The sequence below is a fragment of the Oncorhynchus mykiss genome, chromosome 10 (assembly GCF_013265735.2).
Source record: "Oncorhynchus mykiss isolate Arlee chromosome 10, USDA_OmykA_1.1, whole genome shotgun sequence".
In the NCBI taxonomy this organism is placed as follows: domain Eukaryota; kingdom Metazoa; phylum Chordata; class Actinopteri; order Salmoniformes; family Salmonidae; genus Oncorhynchus; species Oncorhynchus mykiss.
The window spans coordinates 78786392-78805587 of NC_048574.1; the positions used below are offsets into that span (position 1 = coordinate 78786392).

Genomic DNA, 19196 nt, shown 5'->3' on the forward strand with positions numbered 1-19196 from the left:
CCACCGTTTGAGCTGAACGGGGGGGGGGGGGGGGGGGGGGGGGGGGGTGTTCCTCTAGAGGAACTCCTGGCATCAACAGGTTGTGTGTGTGTGTGTGTGTGTGAGTGTGTGTGTGTGTGTGTGTGTGTGTGTGTGTGTGTGTGTGTGTGTGTGTGTGTGTGTGTGTGTGTGTGTGTGTGTTTGTGTGTATGTGTGTATGTGTGTGTGTGTGTGTGTGTGTATGTGTGTATGTGTGTGTGTGTATGTACTGAGCTAAGGGGTTTGGTTTGAGGGTTATTTGCCTGTTCTCAGCAAGACAGGAGGGACGGTGAAAATAACAAAAAAAAACACTGGTATAACAAGACCCCCTGATAGTTGAACATATGAATGCTGATTCTTATCTTAAAAGTCTATTCATCTCCATTAGACGTTGCCGTTGGACCAATATATTTTAACATCACGGCAAGACACAAGATCCTAACCTTTGCTGTGATGTATTTCGTCCAGGATTGGACTTTGGGTGTGGACACAAAGATGGTAAGATACTATAATATTTACAGAGAGGGTTATTACAGTGTTACATTTTTGTATCAGATATGTATTTATTTTTATTTGCTTTATATATACTGTGTACACAGTTGTCAGTTTTATTTTCATAATTGTGTGTATCTCTTGCTTTGGCAATCTTGTTATTCATGCCATTTAAGCATATTGAATTTGAATGAATGAATTTGATATAAAGAGAGAGATAGAGAGAGATAATTTAAATTAATTGAAATATATACAAAAAAATCCTCTCTTTTACACTTTTTGCCTGTATTTTTTCTTCCCAATTCTCTGAAGGATAATTTCCGTCAGCCTGGTCTTGATCCCCCCAAACCTTTAGTCATGGCCCTTAAGTGTGTTGACGACAACGGCTGCACTGAACAAATGTACCACAAGGTGCAGAAGGAATATCTGGATCATGAAAACAGCAAGGTAAGGATCTTCAAACAAGCCTGGAAACAGGCAGGCAGGAGGATGTGCAGAAAAAAAGTACAATTCTGAAGACAATCTTAATCATGATCATATCAAGGCTAGTTGTGCTAACTCAGGAATTACAACTAAGATATACTCAGTGTTCAACGAAGCAGTCCGGACCAATAGAACAGAGCACGCAACCTCCTTCCAATTCCACTCCCTGCATTTCCTGCTGACTGACGCCATTCACCTCCTGAAAGAAAACCAAAAGACCTGTCACACCACATATCGAAGAACCAACATGGAGTTTGTTGGTAAAGTTAACCAAATAATGAGATTTGGCTTCTTTGCTTTTGTAAAGGATTCTAAGTGTAGCCGGTGTAGAGAGTCAGGCGCCGGACAGCAGATATGAGGAATCAACGTATTTTTACTCAAAATGTCAATATACAAAGTAAGAAGTACACGTACACCATGACAGACAGAAAATAAATAAACAATCATTCACAAAAAAAAACATGGGTGAACAGAGGGTTAAATAATGAACATGTAATTGTGGGATTGAAATCAGGTGTGTAAAACAAAGACAAAACAAATGGAAAATTAAAAGTGGATCGGCGGTGGCTAGAAAGCCGCGGAAGTCGTGACAACCTCAAGCTCTTTCAAACCAAATTTTTATATTTTTGGAGATAAATCCTGCTTTATCATAAAGACATGTTCAGGAGCTTATCTCAAGTCTTACCCAGTGAATGGAAACATGGAGGAGGAGGTGTTGATTCCACCATTTGAGATGTTCAACATTACCGAAACGACAATAGGCCAAAATGTTAATGACTGTAAGTATCTCTACAAACTTGAGCGTGTAGGGCTCCAGAGCAATCTGAATTGTAAAGCTGTATAGGAAAATACAGCAGTCAAACTGTCTGTCTGTCAGTGAAGCTGTCTGTCTGTCAGGCTGCTTGTGCTTGCTTGTTTCCTATGCACTGGGAAAAATATTATATGGAATTCCTGCTACCAACAACTCCATTACAGGTTACATACAGACCCGGGTTCAAATACTATTTGAAACATGTTCAAAAACATTAGCTATATTTAATTTAGATTGCCTGTTGCAATGTAACCAATAGAACAGTCCCCTAAGAGCAAACACTGCTCACCTGGCACTCCAGGCAGTTCAAAGAACACACTCAAAGTATTTGAAAGATTTCAAATCGTAGATTTACTGTATTATTTACTGTAACTATATTTACTGTATTATTTACTGCATTGTTTACTGTAGAAGTTACTGTTTCTACAGTTGAAGTCGGAAGTATTCATACACCTTAGCCAAATACATTTAAACTCAGTTTTCACAATTCCTGACATTTAATCCTAGTAAAAATGATCTGTCTTAGGTCAGATACGATCACCACTTTATTTTAAGAATGTGAAATGTCAGAATAATAGTAGAGAGAACTATTTATTTCAGCTTTTAATTATTTCATCACATTCCCAGTAGGTCAAAAGTTTACATACACTCAATTAGTATTTGGTAGCATTGCCTTTAAATTGTTTAACTTGGGTAAGAAATGTTGGATTGCCTTCCACAAGCTTCCCACAAGTTGGGTGAATTTTGGCACATTCCTCCTGACAGAGCTGGTGTAACCGAGTCAGGTTTGTAGGCCTCCTTGCTCTCACACACTTTCTCAGTTCTGCCCACTGTCACACCTTTTTACTTCTCTCTTTGGTAAGGTCGTGGTGTGAGAGGTATATTTCTGAGTTCTTGGCTGATTTCTTTGGATTGAGTTTGAAGGTAGGCCTTGAAATACATCCACAGGTACACCTCCAATTGACTCAAATGATGTCAAATTAGTCTATCAGTAGCTTCTAAGGCCATGACATCATTTTCTGGAATTGTACAAGCTGTTTAAAGGCACAGTCAACTTTGTGTATGTAAACTTCTGACCCACTGTAATTGTGATACAGTGAATTGTAAGTGAAATAATCTGTCTGTCAACAATTGTTGGGAAAATGACTTGTGTCATGCACATAGTAGATGTCCTAACCGACTTGCCAAAACTATAGTTTGTTAACAAGAAATTTGTGGAGTGGTTGAAAAACGAGTTTTAATGACTCCAACCTAAGTGTATGTAAACTTCCGACTTCAACTGTAAATAGTCACACAGAATTACATAAACACAGGATGGATCATACATTGACTAATAATGAACGGATACAATTTAGTACCCTGTCGTTCTGAAGAGATTGTCCGTCCTTTCCTAGGCCACGCACGTTTACAGCTGCTAATGAGAACTTGACATCTAGGATGTATCACTTCTTAATTAAGTGAATAAGAGTTCAAAGTTCATACCAAGTTGCCATACTAAGCTAATGCTTTATTCTGGCTAGTGTAGTCAAACTCATCCTTCCAGCGTTTGTCCATCTGCAATATGATTTCATAGGAAGTCAAAAGTCAAAAATAGCAAAAACTTTGAAAAAAACTTCACACACCCTTTAAAGAAATGCTTTCTGGACCGTTTTTCAAAATTATTTCGAATTTTGTGTCAATTACACATGTATAAGAACTGTATCAACATACTTTAGTCATATTTTATTATCATCATTTTTTATTAATTTTTTTACTTCCATTTGCAATATGATTTCATAGGAAGTCAAAAGTCAAAAGTCAAAAATAGCAAAAAAATTGAAAAAACTTCACACACCCTTAAAAAAGTGCTTTCTGGACCGTTTTTCGAAATTCTTTCAAATTTTGTGTCAATTACACATGTATAAGAACTGTATCAACATACATGAAGGGCACATTTTGGTATTTGCTGTATGATTGATGAGAAACTCCATATTGCAAATGTACGGTCCCTTAGTAGACGTCCATGAATGTTTCTAAAATTTGCGGACGGCGGCGGGCCGTGCACCGGGGCCAGATCTTCCGGGAAGTCATCAAACAAAGTCTCTCAGACACTCGGGTTTCCGTTTTATAACATTTTCAAATTTTGGTCATTTTTCCACTGTCCCGTTAGATACCACCAGGTGGCGAATGTAATCATATTGAGAATGTACAAAACATCACCAATCACGACATGGCCATTTCTCCTAAATGGAAAAGACTTCGAAGACGAAACTTGGTGAGCATAGGTTTGGCATAATGGGCAGTTAGCCCCGAACAAGATGGCGTCGAGGCCTTAACTCTTTTTGAGTTAAGGCCATTTTTCTGGGATTAACCTCTAGCATCGAGCAATCCCGTATCCGGGAGCTCATTACCATAACGCAACGTTTCCTATTCATGAAAATCGCAAATGAAATAAATATATTCAAACACAAGCTTAGCCTTTTGTTAACAATACTGTCATCTCAGATTTTCAAAATATGCTTTTCAACCAAAGCTACACAAGCATTTGTGTAAGAGTATTGATAGCCTAGCATAGCATTAAGCCTAGCATTTAGCAGGCAACATTTTCACAAAAACAAGAAAAGCATTCAAATAAAATCACTTACCTTTGAAGAACTTCGGATGTTTTCAATGACGAGACTCTTAGTTAGATAGCAAATGTTCATTTTTTCCAAAAATATTATTTGTGTAGACGAAATAGCTCCGTTTTGTTCATCACGTTTGGCTAAGAAAAATACCGGAAAATGCAGTCACTTACAACGGCAATTTTTTTTCTCCAAATTAGCTCCATAATATCGACAGAAACATGGCAAACGTTGTTTAGAATCAATCCTCAAGGTGTTTTTCACATATCTATTCAATAATCTTTCAGTGGTGGCAGTCAGCTTCTCATCAGAAGCAAACGGAAAAATACTGCAGCTGTAGATTACGCAATAATTGCAACGGAGGACACCAAGCGAACACCTGGTAGATGTATTCTCTTATGGTCAATCTTCCAATGATATGCCTACAAATACGTCACAATGCTGTCGACACATTGGGGAAGCGACAGAAAGATGAAGCTCATTCGTGGCCCATTCACAGCCATATATGGAGTCATTGGCATGAGGCGGTTTCAAAAAATGAGGCACTTCCTGATTGGATTTTTATCTGTTTTTTTTTCTGTAACATCAGTTCTGTGGCACTCACAGACAATATCTTTGCAGTTTTGGAAACGTCAGAGTGTTTTTCTTTCCAAAGCTGTCAATTATATGCATAGTCGAGCATCTTTTCGTAACAAAATATCTTGTTTAAAACGGGAACGTTTTTCATCCAAAAATTAAAATAGCGCCCCCTATATTCAAGAAGTTAAAGGTCAAAAACAAAAATAGAGCACTAATTTGGCCACTTCACGTCAAAGTACATGAACATACGGAGTCAGGAAAAAAGAAGCAGACATTTATCTATTGTAATTTAAGAGAAATCGTACAATGTACAATTGGTGATGTTAATTTTTTTTATTCCCACAAAAGTTACAGATCCAGTTGCAGCGTGTTCAGACGAATCTGTTAAGGCAGGTTTCGGAGCTCTGTGGGATTTCTGTGATTTTCTGTGATTTTCTGTAATAACACACACTCATTCAACCCTCTGTAAATAAGTCAGTTCTTAATGTAAAGACTTAAAACCTCTATTGTCTATAAGAGCCTCCAAGGAGGATATGTGTTCACTTTCAGCTTCCTGTGTCAACCGGAAGTGCCTTAAATTGGGGTCATAGTGGCTGTTTCGAAGGGTTAAAAAGGTCAGATCTTTCCAAAACTTCATATGTGTGATTAGGCAACCCTCATGTACTGTAAATCAGTAATTTCTCCCAACAGATGTCAAAGAAAAACTCTCTCACACACACACACACACATCAAGAATGGAGTGACACAGTGCGGGGCTTAAAGACACACAGAGCCTGCAATGGCATTGCCATAAATCTCTAGGCAGTGCCAAGTTCAACAAGATGCCCCGCTTTACCGTAGCTCGCTCGGTCTGAGCACAGCGACCGTGAAAAAAAGAAGGCTCAAAATGAAGCCTGGCCCTAAATTTCAGGTGCTTTTGGGAGACAGCGGGAGAACCGTTAGGGTTAGAAGCACAATTCGACCTCAGGAACGTTCCTGAGGTCCTCCTGACCAGTGAAAAACCTAACCTAGACCATGTAGCATTAACCCTTAACAGTGAAAAGAAGGTGTTTATATCAAACAGTTTGCAATGACTTCTCTCCCCATAGGAATACATTGCCTGCTCCCCTAAATTCAACCTGAAGCCTATGTGGGTTATGAATGCCTTATGAACCTGTCTTCAATGACAATTCATCAGGCCACTATTAGGTCTACCTGTGTCGATTCTAAGCTTCCTGGAGCAACCGGAAGTGGTTAAATTCACCCTAAAGGTGTTTGATTTACCAAACCAGCAGTTTGTGAAAATCACTGCATTCAACCCTGTGTAAATCCGTCATTTCTTAACGTAAATTTACAAGTAGAGGTTGTTTCAAAGGGTTTAAAAAGGTCCGATCTTTCCAAAACTTCATTTGTGTGATTAGGCTATCTTCATGAACTGTAAATCAGTCATTTCTCTCAACAGATGTCAAAGAAAAAACTCTCACACACACACACACACACACACACACACACACACACACACACACACCACACACACACACACACACACACACACACACACACACACACACACACACACACACACACACACACAGGGCTTAAAGACACAGAGCCTGCAATGGCATTACCAGAATCTCAAGGCCGTGTCGAGTTCAAGAAGATGCCCCGATTGACCGCAGCTCGTTCGCTCTGAGCGCAGCGACCGTGAAAAAAGTAGGCCCAAAATGAAGCCTGGCCCTAAATTTCAGGTGCTTTTGGGAGACAGAGGGGGAACCGTTCGGGTTAGAAGGACAATTCAACCACAGGAATGTTCCTAAGGTCCTCCAGATCTGTGCTAGCCTAACCTTGACCGTGTGGCATTAACCTCTTGCGACGAGCAAACCCGTATCCGGGAGCGTAATCATAGCCTCAAATGCATTAGCATAACGCAGCGGACATAAACTTTTCCTATTCATGAAAATCGCAAATGAAATGAAATAAATATATTCAAACACAAGCTTAGCCTTTTGTTAACAACACTGTCATCTCAGATTTTCAAAAAATGCTTTACAGCCAACGCTAGACAAGCATTTGTGTAAGTTTATCATGGCATAATGCTATGCTAGGCTCTGCTGGCAGCAGGCAACATTTTCACGAAAATAAGAAAAGCAACCAAATTAAATAATTTACCTTTGAAGAACTTCAGATGCTTTCACTCAGGAGGACTCCCAGTTAGATAGCAATGTTCCTTTTTTCCAAAAATATTATTTTTGTAGGCGAAAAAGCTCCCGTTTCTTCATCATGCTTGGCTGAGAAATCGACCGGAAAATGCTGCAACTATAACGCCAAACTTTAAAAAAAATGTGCTCCATAATATCGACAGAAACACGGCAAACGTTGTTTAGGATCCATCCTCAAGGTGTTTTTAACATATATATTCGATAATATATCCGTCGAGGCAATTGGTTTCTCATAAGAAGCGATTGGAAAAATGGCAACTTCAGTATTTTACGCGAGATTTTCTGCGGGAGACACCATGTGACCACATGCTATATATGGTCCCTTACAGCCATTCTTCAATGGAAATGCCTACAAAGACGTCACAATGCTGTAGACACCTTGGGGAAAACGTGGAAAACGTTTCTAAAACTGGTTCAATCATGTCTGTGACTATAACAGAACTTATGCAGCAGGCAAAACACTGAGGAAAAACTGTTCAGAATTATTTATTTTTTTTCCTCTGACCGTTCCCTCAGTTGTCTTTGCCAAGGGAAATTTGATAGCGACCATTTTACAGTTCCTACGACTTCCACAGGATGTCACCAGTCTTTGGAATTGGGTTGAAGTTAATCATTGGTGCAACGAAGAAGAGGCACATCCTGGAACACCGTTTACACTGTTGATAGTTACGCAAGAGGGAAAATGGTGCATGTTTTGTTTACTTGCTCTATTGAATACAGATTGCCCCGTCTACAATTTGATCGATTATTAACGTTTAAAAATACCTAAAGTTGCATTACAAAAGTAGTTTGAAATATTTTGGCAAAGTTTATAGGCAACTTTTGAAATATTTGGAGTGACGTTGTGTTTTGGAAAGCTGTTTTTTTTCCGGATCAAACCTGCTTTATAAATGGACATTTTGGGTATACATGGACGGAATTAATCGAAAAAAAGGATCAATTGTGATGTTCATGGACATATTAGAGTGCCATCAAAGAAGCTCGTCAAAGGTAATGCATGTTTTATATTTTATTTCAGCGTTTTGTGTAGCGCCTGCTACGCTAGTTCTTTTGTTTACAACTGGTTCAGGGGGATGCATGCTATCAGATAATAGCTTCTCATGCTTTCGCCGAAAAGCATTTTTAAAATCTGACATGTTGGCTGGATTCACAACGAGTGTAGCTTTAATTGAGTACCCTGCATGTGTGATTTAATGAATTTTGAGTTTTATAGCGTTTTATTTGAATTTGGCGCTCTGCATTTCCCCGAGGCTATTGGCCACTTGAGACGCTAGCGTTTCACTATCCCCAAGAGTTGGGGGTGATAAGTTTTCAAATTTTCAAAATTTGACCCTTGGGTCTTGACTTGATGAGCATTTGCAATATGAAAATGTAAGGTGGAGCGTTCCCAACCTTTTGATGTTACCGTACTCTCTGTATGTTAACAAAGGGCTTCCCAAGAGTCCATTCTGTAGAGTAGAGAGAGAAAAGGGGGAAAGGTATTTATGGGGGTCATTAACCTCACCAACAGGGCAACATCATGACACTGTTTTTACTAGTTTGTTTTGAATATACATTGGGCTCATTCCTCTGTTCTTTTCTGGACATCAGAGGCTGACTTCTTCTGTCTGGACAGGTGTATTGCCACAAGGCTTGCAGTTCACCTTGATAACGTACTACAGGATAGGGTCATTGCCATACTGCTCTTCACATGAGCCATTGCTGTTGAGTGGTTGTAAGTCTACTCTGGCCAACACTTCTAGGCTCCTCCCAACACAATACCACAAACAACAGAACTTGGGTCTATTTAACCCACTCCTGATGTAATGGAATGTCCTTGAGCACTACAGATACTGTCATGTCCCTAGTGTTATATAAATATTCATACACATAGCTCATATAAACAAAGACATTCCATCGCAAGAACACATACACCCAGCCATAAGACTGACCCCCTCTTTTCTCTTCTTTCACGACCCCCTCTGCTCTCCTGTATCAGATTTCCAGACACACAAATATCTCCTTGTATAAACACACATCTCATCCCCCTCTACTGGTCGGGTCCCAAGAGCAAAGTACTTTTGCTGTGCACCAATGGGGCCCGCTCTGGCTAGAGCAAGGCCCGCCTCCAACCCTTTGTGACCAATCAGAAGACCAAAACGACAAGACTCCACCTACTTTATTCTATGTATAAAAATGAATGTAACCGTTGTATAAGGTCTCTTTTTCACCTGACTCCTTGCCGAGTTATGTGAACTAGATCCGTGCACGTAAAACTGCGGGACAAGATATCTCTGACTCATTAAAACTGTCTTTTGTTACAACTGAAATCCACTCTGTCCAGCGTCCGTGATTTGGTCTCAACTCTCCAGTATTTTAAACACTAACACTAGTGCTATTTAAATCTTAAAATCTCATAGCATGCATTTGCTCTACTGGTGGCCCATACAATCTTAGCTAGTATACGCTAGACTTTAAAGCTTTTGATGATACACTGAATTTAGTGTTTTTATTGCTGGGCTGGAAATATAGCCTGCATCTGTAGCTCTCCAGGACAAGAGATGGTGACCACTGAAGAGAGAGAGCAAGGTAGCTGTAACTGCTGTTGGAAGGAGAAGAGGACCAAAGCGCAGCGTGGTAAGTGTCCATGTTAAATGTATTCAATAGCTGAACATTGAAACCCAAAGTAAACAAAATAACAACCGAAACAGTCCTGTCTGGTAGAGACACAGAGACAGAAAACTACCCACAACTCAAGTGGGAAAAACAGGCTGCCTAAGTATGGTTCTCAATCAGAGACAACGATTGCCAGCTGCCTCTGATTGGGAACCATACCAGGCCAAACACATAGAAATAGAAAACATAGAACACAAAACAAAATGCAATAAAATGCAAATGATTTACTTAAAAATCATACAATGTGATTTTCTAGATTTTGTTTTAGATTCCGTCTCTCACAGTTGAAGTGTTCCTATGATAAAAATTACAGACCTCTATCTGCTTTGTAAGTAGGAAAACCTGCAAATCGGCAGTGTATCAAATAATTGTTCTCCCCACTGTAAGTGTGATGAAAGACTGAAGTGAGAATGAATAACAATAAACATAGTAGTGTCTACTCTTCTTCACTAGGGGCTCATTTAACTATACAGGAATACGTTGTGTTTCAGTAACAGAACTACCAAACACTGCATCAACAGATCTTTACCAAATAACCTGTTAAGTGGGCAATTCTAATTTGGGACTGGGACCCATCGTTAAAATCTATCTACTGATTTGATGAAACGTTGACACTGTTTCCAACACATTTGGACCATGATGACAGTGTCTCACAGGAGATGTTTTAACAAGGTCCCTAGTAGCTATCTATAACCCTTTCCCTACTCCCATGCTGTGACGCTTTTCACTCTTCCTCATGGACCTGTGACAGGCAGCCCTCACGGTGATCTCCCCGGCTTTGTTAGATACTGTGTAGAAGACATGAATAACAATTATTTTTAGCTAGCAAATATAGCTAGCAAGCATAACTTAACCAAGCTAACGAAAATACACACATTCTCAGGTAGATTCTGTCAAAGTTCTGTCATTTTACGAAGTAACTAGCTAGCTACAGTTAATAGTTAAATTAGCTAGCTAATGATTGTAGCTAGCTAACGTTATATCTGTCACTGACTTGGTACTCACCTTCATAGTTGTCTATGTAGCTTCCTACATACATCTGAGCCCCTTTTCATTCTTTCTAGCTGGAGTCTCGGAGGCTGATGTAACAATTCGATGTACATCATTAATATTAATTTGAGGCAAGTCCTGAAGACCCCTAGTAAAAAAACTGCGACATAGTGGTAGTAACGTTATATCGTCGATAACAACTAGACTGACCGGAAATAGCCCAACCGATAGGAAGTGTGTTTTAGAACGTTCGATCATGGAATGTGCATAAGGGCTATTATGCTCATTGACTGAACGTTCCTAATTACCGTGGAAATGATGCATCACAAGAGTTATTATATTATTTGGGGAAAGGCATTCTATGAGGTAGGGCAGGGCAGTGACTTTTGCAACCAAATAATTTTACTGTACCTGGTCGAATAATGGTCCAACAAGGTGCCACTGGTGGAATCAGTAGGCCATTTTTTTAGTGACATTAAACTAGTAGTGACATTAAACTAGTTAGGTATAGGCGGGACGCAAATGTCTCAACTGGCCAATTGCCAGGGAAAATGCTGAGCGCCAGATTCGAATAAAAACTATAAAATTCAAACTTCATTAAATCACACATGTAAGATCCTCAATTAAAGCTACACTCGTTGTGAATCCAGCCAACATGTCAGATTTTAAAAATGCTTTTCAGCGAAAGCATAAGAAGCTATTATCTGATAGCCTGCACCATCTGCACCACCAGTAAACAGAGTTAGCATATTTCAACCCTGCAGGCGCTACACAAAACGCTGAAATAAAATATAAAACGTGCATTACCTTGACAAGCTTCTTTTGTTGGCACTCCAATATGTCCATAAACATCACAATTGATCCTTTTGTTCGATTAATTCCGTCCATATATATCCAAAATGTCCATTTATAAAGCGCGTTTCATCCAGAAAATAACAGCTTACTAAAAACGCAGTCACTACAACATATTTCAAAACTTGCCTATGAACTTTGCCAAAATATTTCAAAACTACTTTTATTGCGATCAAGGGCGGGAGGAGGGACAGGGGAGGAGGACCACCAGGTCCTTCTTCACACGCAGCTCCTTCACCTCAGGGGAACAACGACCTGAGAGGGGAAGGGGGTGGGAGAGAGGAGGAGTGAGAAGGAAGGATGGAGAGGTAAAAGAGAGAGAAAGGGAGAGATAGGAAGTATGGGAGATGGGCAAGAGTAGGGAGTTACAAGATGAGAGGAAGAGCGAGAGAGATCGTCTTTGTTTGGAAATGTAGTAGATTTGATGGATGTGTTTAATAGTGGAATAAATGTGATATAATTATTACTATTATATATATTTGAACTTTTATTTAACTAGGCAAGTCAGTTAGTTATTTACAATAACGGCCAAACGCTAACCCAGACGACCCTGGGCCAATTGTATGCCGCCCTATGGGACTTCCAATCACGGCCAGTTGTGATACAGCCTGGAACCGAACCAGGGTCTGTAGTGAAGCCACTAAAACTGAGATACAGTGACTTAGACTGCTGCGCCACTCGGGAGCCCAAGGGCCTTAAACATGTTTAAGAGTAGAATAGATGTGATATAATGCCATTAAACCTGTTTAATAGCGGAATAGTGTTCATACTCAACCTCTCCAGGGAGAGTCTCCAGGACTTTCCCTGACCAGGGCCGAACTCACAAGCTCTGGATCTGGACTCATCAGAGAATGACATATTAATGACATATTGTGTGTCGTGCTTCCCAGCTCCAGTCCTCAACACCCCCGACGGTTCACATTTTCCTTGTAGCCCCAGACAAACTTGCACATTTTCTCATCAGTGGTGTTTCCACTAAACTGTCTTTTTGCAGATAAAAATCAATGTGTGATGATGTAGACACACAAAACATTATTTTTCGCTTAAGTTTTCATGTACTGAATAAAAATGTAAAGTTCAATATGTTTCCATTTTCAACTGTACCGATAGTTATATCCCAGGTTAGGTTAAGTAGCAAATGTGCATATTTTGGTCTTGGCACGAGCGTTCTAGCCAACAGCTCACAGATACAGTGTGGAAAGGCTAGTCTACATGATGAGATTACTATCGATAAGAGCAAGAACATTTGTATTTGTCAAACTGCAGTCAAGCATCGATCATCACGTCACCAGAATAAGACCCTCGATATTTATTGGAAAAGAGCGTCAAAATCGCCTTGCACTTTCAGTTATTTCATCTGTAGCCTAATAAACTGCCTGACTTCCCGAGTCGTAGTGGGAGGACCACACAACCATGACTCCCAGTTTACTTATGATGGTTGTTACATCAATACTAGCATATAAAGACCTTTCCATCTCCACTTCTCACATCCTTCATTCTACCGCCACAAAAAGATCCCACCATGTCGAAAAGAAAAAGTTATCTGTTGGAATTTATAAAATTATACCAAAACATCCTGTTTCCATCAGAGCTGTGGTGATGTTTATTTTATACGGTATGACTTTACAGGCATAAAACATGTGGATGGTTAAAGATATAGACCATCATCAAAGAGAACTCATTAGGTAAGTAACACTACACTGCTAAACCACATCCTGAGTTAAACTCTTCATTGGACACATTCTGTTGTTATTTGGTGTTACAGAAGTTTGGACAGTAGAAGTATTTTATCATCTTTCCCAACATGCATTTGGAGTGTGTGTGATTGACAGATGGGTCTCACCACTGAGCCAGTTGATGGACTGATGTACGTGCACCTCTTGACCTGTTGCCCTGGTGATGTCAAACATCGTGCCCAGGAAGTTAGAAGGGGAGGCGGTGTACAGCACTCCATCTACAATACTCATATAGACAGGATGTGATAGAGTGTGAGCGTGTTTGTGTGCCTGACCTGCAGTAACAGCAGTGTGACGTTGTCTGGGATCATAAGGACACTTCTCCTTCCCAACTGTGTCACCTTCTTCCTTCACTAGGGCAAAAGTCACTGGGTCCTGAACACACACACAGTCTATATTTAGTATGTGAACCAGTGGAGGTTGCTGAGGCTATTTTAAATGTAAAATATTTTTTTATTTTTTTATTTAACCAGGCAAGTCAGTTCAGAACAAATTGTTATTTACAAAGACAGCCTACCGGGGAACAGTGGGTTAACTGCCTTGTTCAGCGGCAGAGCAACAGATTTTTTACCTTGTCAGCTCAGGAATTCAATCTAGCAACCTTCCTGTTACTAGTTCAATGCTCTAACCACTAGGCTACCTGCCACCCCAGTAGGACGGCTCATAGTAATGTCTGGAACGGCGCAAATGGAACGGCATCAAACACATGGAGACCATATGTTTGATGTATTTGATATGGTTCCACTGATTCCGCTCCAGCCATTACCAGGAGCCTGGTCTCCCCAATTAAGGTCCCGCCTCCTGTGACGTGTACATCATGTGTGTAAGCCTATCAACTAAATACATGAACTCAATGAATAACATGTGTTTCACCACAACAGTGAAAGAGCATCTAGCAGGTGTATCATAATAATAATGTTATTATAGGTGTAGAGTATAATAATAATATAGGTGTAGAGTATAATAATAATATAGGAATAGAGTATAATAATAATATAGGAATAGAGAATAATAATAATATAGGTGTAGAGTATAATAATAATATAGGAATAGAGTATAATAATAATAATATAGGTGTAGAGTATAATAATAATATAGGAATAGAGTATATAATAATATAGGAATAGAGTATAATAATAATATAGGTGTAGAGTATAATAAAATATAGGTGTAGAGTATAATAATAATATAGGTGTAGAGTATAATAATAATATAGGTGTAGAGTATAATAATAATATAGGAATAGAGTATAATAATAATATAGGTGTAGAGTATAATAATAATATAGGAATAGAGTATAATAATAATATAGGTGTAGAGTATAATAATATAATATAGGTGTAGAGTATAATAATAATATAGGAATAGAGTAATAATAATATAGGTGTAGAGTATAATAATAATATAGGAATAGAGTATAATAATAATAATATAGGTGTAGAGTATAATAATAATATAGGAATAGAGTATAATAATAATATAGGAATAGAGTATAATAATAATATAGGTGTAGAGTATAATAATAATAATAATATAGGTGTAGAGTATAATAATAATATAGGAATAGAGTATAATAATAATATAGGTGTAGAGTATAATAATAATATAGGAATAGAGTATAATAATAATATAGGTGTAGAGTATAATATAATATAGGAATATAGAGTAATAATAATATAGGAATAGAGTATAATAATAATATAGGTGTAGAGTATAATAATAATAATAATATAGGTGTAGAGTATAATAATAATATAGGAATAGAGTATAATAATAATATTATAGGTGTAGAGTATAATAATAATAATAATATAGGAATAGAGAATAATAATAATATAGGAATAGAGTATAATAATAATATTATAGGTGTAGAGTAATAATAATAATAATATAGGTGTAGAGTATAATAATAATATAGGAATAGAGTATAATAATAATAATATAGGAATAGAGTATAATAATAAATATAGGAATAGAGAATAATAATAATAATATAGGAATAGAGAATAATAATAAAATAGGAATAGAGTATAATAATAATAATATTATAGGTGTAGAGTATAATAATAATATAGGAATGGAGTATAATAATAATATTATAGGTGTAGTAGTATAATAATATAGAAATAGAGTATAATAATAATATTATAGGTGTAGAGTATAATAATAATTATATAGGAATAGAGTATAATAATAACAATATAGGAATAGAGAATAATAATAATATAGGAATTGAGTATAATAATAATATAGTGTAGAGTATAATAATAATATAGGAATAGAGTATAATAATAATATTATAGGTGTAGAGTATAATAATAATATAGGAATAGAGTATAATAATAATATAGGAATAGAGTATAATAATAATAATATAGGAATAGAGTATAATAATAATATTATAGGAATAGAGTATAATAATAATATTATAGGTGTAGAGTATAATAATAATATAGGAATAGAGTAATAATAATAATATAGGAATAGAGTATAATAATAATATAGGAATAGAGTAGAATAATAATAATAATATAGGAATAGAGTATAATAATAATATAGGAATAGAGTAGAATAATAATAATAATATAGGAATAGAGTATAATAATAATAATATAGGAATTGAGTATAATAATAATAATAATAATATTAATAAAATATAGGTGTAGAGTATAATAATAATATAGGAATATAGTATAATAATAATATAGGAATAGAGTATAATAATAATAATAATAATATTAATAAAATATAGGTGTAGAGTATAATAATACTAATAATGATAATATAGGTGTAGAGTATAATAATACTAATAATGATAATATAGGTGTAGAGTATAACAATAAAAAAATTATATAGGTGTAGAGTATAATAATAATAATGATAATATAGGTGTAGAGTATGAGAAGAGACAGAGGAGAGAGTTAAAAGTGGTGCACTGAATAGGGAAAAAAATTACCAGATGGGGAAAACAGAAGCCTGTTTGTATCAATTAAATACATCTTTACGATCTATGCTGAAACAGTTCAAGTGCGCTGGGATAAGGAATATTTTGGGGATTTTCAAGTCCCTGATTGCCTTTTAGTTTAAGCTAGGCTGAAGCATGTTTGACAACTCCTTCTTACCACAGGGCCTTAAAAGAGCAGGATAAAGTTGCCTCTAGACACAGATCTCAGGTCAGTTACATTCCTCACCATAATGGCTAAGGTTAGGATTTGGGTAGATATCATGATCCTCGATCATGTGAAGCTAGCTCTAAACAGATCAATAAAATATGGTTAGAATCAGTATCATAATGCAGGGTTTCTCAACTCAGGTGAGGAGGAGAGGAGACAGGAAACTGAAGGAGAGGAGACGGGAGGAGAGGAGATGGGAGTAGAGGAGATGGGAGAATGGAGCCTTAGTGTCAGAGAGAGACAGAGGAGGAAGAAGAAAATTAAGAGAATGAGGAAGAGAGAAAAAATGTGACAAATATTTGTTGTTTAGATTTAGAGGAGAGAATGTAGATTTGTATTTCACACAGAGTCAGCCTATGCAACTTATTATGTATCAAGGTTAAGCACATTTTTACTCCTGAACATATTTAGGTATGCCATAACAAAGGGGTTGAATACTTTCTGACTCAAGACATTTCAGCAATCTTTTATTAATTTGTAAAAAAAAAAATGAAAAACATATTTCCACTTTGACATTATGAGTTATTGTGTGTAGGACAGTGGCAATAAAATCTCAATTTAATCAATTTACAAATTCAGCGTGTAAACAACAAAATGTGGAAAAAGTCTAGGCTGTGAATACTTTCTGAAGTCCTGTAGCTGGTATCATGACTTTCAGAGTGACAATCAACATCATAACTAACAGTGAGAGAGAACTATTTCTCACAGACCCAGTAATGGTTAGATGAACACGGATAGTCATGCTTTCCTTGGTCTGGTGAACTGTGAGAGAACAACGCACAGTCCTCCGACTCATCACCATTAGGCTGTCCACTCCCCCAGAACCTGCAGTAGAAACAACAGAGTGAGACTGACCACTCTCTCAGAACCTAGAGTATGAACAACACGGAGTTAGACTGGAAGCTCTCTCAGAACCAAGAGAATGACACAACACAGAGTTAGACTGGAAGCTCTCTCAGAACCAAGAGAGATGTGGTCAGTGTTATTAGAGCAGTAGTCCCTTACCTTGGGGTGGTCAGTGGGTTTCCGTCCACCCATTTCCAGGTCCCCTCAGTAACAGAGTCAGTCAGACCAATCCAAAAACTACTGTTGAGGTTGAAGAGAAACTCCTGTTGGTGAGAAAGATACTGATATTGTCAAACTATAGACAATATGTGTTAAATACTGGAAGATACATTACTGACCAAGAGATGTTTGATCATAACCCCCCCCCTGCCATCTCTCTCTCTCTCTCCTCTCTCTCTCTCTCTCTCACCTGTTCCTTTTCACTGTTTATGATCACCAGGTCTGCTCCTCTCTCCACACATTCCTGTCTGCTCTCCTCCCAGGTTTTAGCCTTAGTAAACAGGAAGTACCAACTGGATTCAAACCGTATGCCAGCCTTCTGGACAGGTTTGTTCTACAAGATAATAACATGAATTCCCATCTTATTATTCTGCACATATTATTGTAGAATACAAAACACAAGTTCACTGCATATAGATATGTGATGTTATGATCATTTATTAGGTGAACTCACTCAGATTAGATAACTTTGACATGACATCATCTTTCTCTTTCTGTAGCTGGTCTCTCTCTTTAGTCAGGATGTTGTAACTGGTCTGTAGCTGGTCTCTCTCTGTTGAGTCGTGATCACCAATGACTCCATCTGTAAAAGGGAAAAGTTCATCAAACATTTAGCTACCATACCTTTGATGATTAAGTATGATTAAGTAGGCGACTTAAGTCTCAGTGACAACATACTAAACTTACAGTAGACAGACAGGCCTATGATCCCAGCCAGTAAGAGAACACACAGCAGCCCCAGACACACTGCAGCAACTCCAGAGGGTCTCTTCCACCACTGAAAATGTACTGAATCACACATTATTAAAGTATGATATTTGGTAATGTGTTTTACTGTATCATTCACGATTGGACAAATAAATAAATGAAATTGTATTTGTCACATGCGCTGTATCCAACAGGTGTTTTAAGAAAAAACTAAAAAAAGAAATACAAGTAACAAATAATTAAAGAGCAGCAGTAAAATACCAATAGCGAGGCTATAAACAGGGTTACCGGTACAGAGTCAGTGTGTGGGAGCACTGGTGTCGAGGTAATTGAAGTAATATGTACATGTTGGGTAAAAGACGGGGGCAATGCCATAGTCTGGGTAGCCGTTTGAATAGACGTTCAGGAGTCTTATGGCTTGGGGGTAGAAACTGTTTATAAGCCTCTTAGACCTAGACTTAGGCGCTCTGGTACTGCTTGCCATGCGGTAGCAGAGAGAACAGTCTATGATTAGAGTTGCTGGAGTCTTTGACAATGTTTATGGCCTTCCTCTGACACCGAGAGAGAGCGTGATCACACAGCTAAAATGCTACAAAGCTATATTACTACATGGTAATCTCACCTGTTTAATGTGTGTGTGCGTGTGCGGTAATCTTACCTGAAGCAACAACTCCTTCTCGTGGACTGGGTTTAAAGGCTCTTACGTTGGCATATAATTTGTTCTCGCATTGCATCAGGCTCATCTTCTTTCAAATCCATCTGAGATTTCATAGACTCCTCTGACAACTTAACACACTTGTGATCAAATACAGTAACTTTTACTTCTAACCTCA

The 19196-nt window shown here is 37.8% G+C and overlaps 1 long non-coding RNA gene and 1 pseudogene across 1 annotated transcript; one reads left to right on the plus strand and one right to left on the minus strand.

Annotated features, from left to right (window-relative positions):
• Window positions 1-366: 366 nt before the first annotated feature.
• Window positions 367-1351, plus strand: LOC118966658 (annotated as a pseudogene).
• A 16019-nt stretch (window positions 1352-17370) lies between these two features.
• Window positions 17371-17954, minus strand: LOC118936786. The gene is made up of 3 exons (XR_005034241.1): window positions 17846-17954; window positions 17596-17699; window positions 17371-17415 (listed from the first exon to the last, which is right to left on the minus strand). It is a non-coding gene; the product is annotated as an uncharacterized LOC118936786 (long non-coding RNA).
• Between the last annotated feature and the right edge of the window lie 1242 nt (window positions 17955-19196).